General features: G+C 29.6%; 1 protein-coding gene across 2 annotated transcripts in view; it reads left to right on the top strand.

The window, feature by feature from the left end:
• The window catches only part of LOC123713667, a 64,536-nt gene that overhangs the window by 18,369 nt on the left and 41,239 nt on the right, over nt 1-4,928 (top strand). The gene's annotated exons all lie outside the window — the stretch shown is intronic.

The following is a 4,928-nucleotide window of genomic DNA, read 5'->3' as shown; positions in this document are numbered from 1 at the left end:
TACAGACCAAGGTAGCGTTCTATGTGAAAGGCGTGTACGTTGTAACCTCCTTTGATTTTACTATTAAAACATATATATTCATTTTCATTATATTCTTTAGAAGTACTTACCTTGAAGTACTTTTTTCACTTATATTTAATTTTTAATTTCTGGCTAGTTTAGACGTTTGCTATGAAAAATAATAATAAACACATTATTTACATTACAAACTACTGCTAATAGAAAAGTTGTTTTTTTCAGACAACTTTGTATTAAACATTTCATTGGATTTTTTTAGAGAAGCTCATTTTAGATAATACTTTGACATATACCATACTTTAATGAATTCAAGTATGTATGATGACTTGTATGTGTTTTCATAATTGTAAGATTTTTAGAAACGAGTGCATTCCCACAAAGTATATTCACTTGCATTCAACAGATTAGCTAATAAGAAAAGCTATTTCATACTCCCACGATTCGACGTAATCTTGAAATTAAAATTGATTTTCTCGTTTCTATGTCGATGTACGTAATAATAAAGCGTCTTTAAGAACATTAATAGTTTATTTTTCAGGCATCAACATACCTAAATTACATATTTCTTTTTACACGAGTATGTACTTGATTTGATCTTTGACCGAGCTCTACATTTTTCTAAAATACATACATACAATTATTGAAAAACATGTATAACATACATTTCAAATTCAAAGACTATATCTGTTTATATATTAATTATTATTCTTTCTTTATTTTTATTTCACATTTTTTTCAAAAAATTTACTGTTTTTTTTTGTATGTACAAGTAAATCTTATTTAGATATATGATATATATATATATATATATATATATATATATATATATATGTAAACAAACATATTATGTTCATTCCAAAAACTATTGTAACGTCGTCATAAAATTATATCTTATCCCTAGTTAAGCGTTAGGGATAGTGTGACCTTTGTCTTATATATTATCTTATCTCAAAAAAAAATCTAATAAAACGACGCTTCTTCCTCATTCCTTTAAAGAATACACTTCTTCATTTGTTTTTAATATACGGCTTGTCCGACAACTTTTTCATGGTTAATGAATTCGTGTTTCCATCTAATGTTAATAAACTTCTATATAGAACTTTAATTAAAGAACATTTGCGAAATTGACTTACGAGCCCGTGCTTAACGTTAATAGCGTCTAAATACTAAGTATGTACTTCTGCTGAAGATAAGTTCCTGGTACCTGCTTATTCACGTTCATTTATTTTAATGTGGCTGTAAGTCAGACAAAGTAAAAACGAAGCATTTGTGATTTTAACTTGACTCATAAATATGATTTAATATCATGATTACTTATGAAATTCCCTTTCAAGTACTACGTATTTAAAACGTTGTGCATCTAAACTTTAAATGTAATTACTTTTAAAGTTTAGATGCACAAATCATCTGGGTCTTACGAGTCACTAAGAAACTTTAAAAGTTTAGGACATATTATTAAATGTTTCACATAAAGAATGAATATTTTAATATAATGTGTACCTTCAATAAAGTATCAGATGACAGGAGGTGAACTGGAAAGTCGCGGTCCAGTGGCTTGGGTGTAGCGGGTATTTAAATTTTTATTATTTTTTATCTGTAAGTACCGTAGCTTGCATGCGGAAAACGGATATCTGTATTCAGTTTTTTTTTACAATTAATCGTAATGTTTTAGTGCATTTCAAACTATCATCAGCTAAAAACTGTCGATCAACTCACCTTTGTGACAGGATTCAATATTTTGATGGAGTAAGGCATCCTGCAATAAACATAGACAACGGTATATACAAGCTAAATCCCTATAAAGGTTATATGTGTGGTGTTTCATTTCACACTATACCTATTCATGTTTTCTTGCTTGTTCCGCTTGCGAGATATCAATTTCGTTGTACCACAGTCTTGATTATTTACTCAACCAAACGGTTGAGTCACTACGGTCGATAAGAAATAGACGACTGCTGTGTAAATAAATATTAGACGCGTGGTTCAATACATTTTGTGTATTGACACAGTGTTTTAAATCAATATATTGTGTTGTATTATGCATAGCCTAGACATTTGATCCTAGGCTTTAGACAAACAGTCTCTTTTGTTACTTAACTCATTTAACTAATTAAAGACTCGAAAAAGTCATCATTATACAGTAAAGATTTTCACGCTGTGAAGTAGCAGTAATAAGGTTGTGATACTTTCATGTGTCAAAATAATAAGCACTTGCCAGATGTAAGAGTTAGTTCGCACTTGAACTTGTATCTGAATTCTAACCTAGAAGACTAAATCTCAGGAAGTTCGAGCAATGTTAATTCAATAAATAAGGATCTATTGGATATTGATAACCAGATCTCATGGATTTTGCCCATCTCTTTCTTTAAGTATATGTACGTTTATGCGGTCGTGATGCATATTATTTTCACTTATTATTGTTAAGTATAACACGGTTGATTAACAAGTAAAAACCGAACAGGAAGCAGGTAAAGCGTGTAGCTTGTAGTCTGTAGAAAGCGTTGTAATTAAAATACGATTGAACGTTAATGAATGCAATGTGATGCGACATTCCATCACGTCCGATTCAGATCAATCTATTGGCAATTCTCAAATTCTATTATTTATTGCTCAATCTAAGCTTTGTGGAAATGCTTCGTCTGTGGCATTTTAGAATAGACAGAATGAAGAATGCGCTACAAACAGTTTGTAAACAGACTGGATTCCGTACGATTCTCACAGAAAATTAAAACTTGACTTTTTACGAATCGTAAATGAATTATGAATATACGGCTTATACGAAATAACCTTAGGTTATCATTTTATTAAATATTTGATCGAGGCTGAAATTCTAATGGAATTGACTATCATGGAATCACAAACGGATAATATAAAATGTGAGACATTAAAAAAGTAGATTAACACGCCATATAATATTTTAACCGTATTTTTTCTGACTTACTTGATAGCAAAGTAGTAATAAAACATCCTCCTAATAGGCTTTAGAATAAGATGAGAGGTTCAATTCTCAATCGACTCGTGTTTTTTAAAAACAAAAACTAATTGTATTACATAACTGCGCTTGACTGCGTCGTACTGCGCAGAACGGTATTATCACATGCTAGTATGCTACAATCAATGTTTAATGCTTTTTGCTTTTACTATAGAACACATAATATTTTATGTAGTTGCTATTCATGCAATATGTCTAATTAATATTCTTTGCAGGGACAGGTAAAGATATATTCCAATTCCCAATATAAATCTTTCTAAACCAACCGAACCAACTTTTCTTTTGTAACTCTAAATGATTATATTTTTTTTTCGTCAAGGAATTTTAGTGTGTCTAAAAGTTGGTTCCATTTTAAACCTTAATCCTGAAAAACATTAATATGACCGATTGCTTTAAACTTATGATCTTTGGTTGTTAAAATAAATAAACGAAATGAGGAAGTAAAGAACATTGTCTATGAGAGAACATAAACAAAAGAAACGGGATAATCTCCGGCAAGGGCGATCAGACAATTGGTACCTTCCTGTCACTTCATATGCGCTTCCTGTACGCACCCCACTCTATGCTATATGACCTTTGAGGCGTAGACAATAAGGTTTTATTTTGAATCTGTAAATACGGATATGGTAATTTAGTTGACAGTGGTTTAAATATAGAATGCACGGATTGAATTATTGGATGGAGTTTAATTTTTTCTTTCTTAGGTGTACATTAAAAATAATTAAATAGTTGATTATTTTGAAAATTCTTCCATAGGTCACTTTTTTATATAAGTAACAAATTTCGGGTAAACAATAAGCACATACCACTTATGTTTAGTTTAGTTTTTAAAAAATAATCCTAGAAATACGTATAAATATGCCTTTCCAGTCCCGTGGTAATATGACTACTGCAAATGATACTGCTTTAATTGTTCACATCTACTACTCACAAGGGCATAATCATTATATGGGTATTATTAATTTTAGCGACATATTATTATTGGCATTTATTATTAGTGGTTTTGTTATTAAGAATATCGTCTCAAAATTATGCCTAGTATAATTCTAATGCCAAACTCATAATATCTGTGTATAATGATTTACAGTTTCCATTCGCACGCTCTGGTGCAGAAATAACTTTGACATTGACCAGTGATCAAATCTTTTACGGCCTTTACAGCTTTTGCGGATAAATATGAGCAATGCGTCAATGGAAAAGTTAATAAATTTTCCCGTTACACATTATTACCTCGTAGTTTCATTCGATTGTATTTAATAGCTGTCCTCGCGAACTTAGATCTGTAATATGATTTTTTTACTTAGCTTAACTTATTAGTAGCTACATACCAACATTTAAAACATTTTGGTATGCTACCAGACTGTTCGCTTTTCCGGAATAAAAACCTAGTTAAAACTAAATAATAATATTAATTAATTTAATATTTGTTCCAAAATTCTAAAAAGCTTCCTCCCGAGTTTAAAGAATAAAAAAAAATACTCGAATACTTTTCCAGTCGCTTTCGATTTTTTATATGTATAGATATTTTCCTGTTATACAGATTATTAATAGAATATTCTGCTTCTGAAGTAGTTTTATAGTCACGGGTGGTGCCAAGATGTTAATAAGGTAACAAAAGTATTTTCACAATATTACATTTTAATAACATATAATTCTATTTCAAGCACTCGTTGAACTAAAAATAAACTTTACATGATATATTTTTTCTAATTAATATTTTTTTAATTAAAAATAACTGGTTGAATTTAAATAATAATAAAATGGCTTGTGTTAAATTTTTATATTATAAATATGATTATAATGTTCATCCAATTCTTATTGATCCGTGGTAAATGAGTTTTTAAAATATATCATGTACAAGTATATGTTACGTTCTATCTTTATATTAACATATAAATGAGAAGTTGGTGACTCCATT

Source organism: Pieris brassicae, chromosome 8 (assembly GCF_905147105.1).
Source record: "Pieris brassicae chromosome 8, ilPieBrab1.1, whole genome shotgun sequence".
Taxonomy (NCBI): domain Eukaryota; kingdom Metazoa; phylum Arthropoda; class Insecta; order Lepidoptera; family Pieridae; genus Pieris; species Pieris brassicae.
This window is presented reverse-complemented; position numbering and strand designations above follow the sequence as displayed.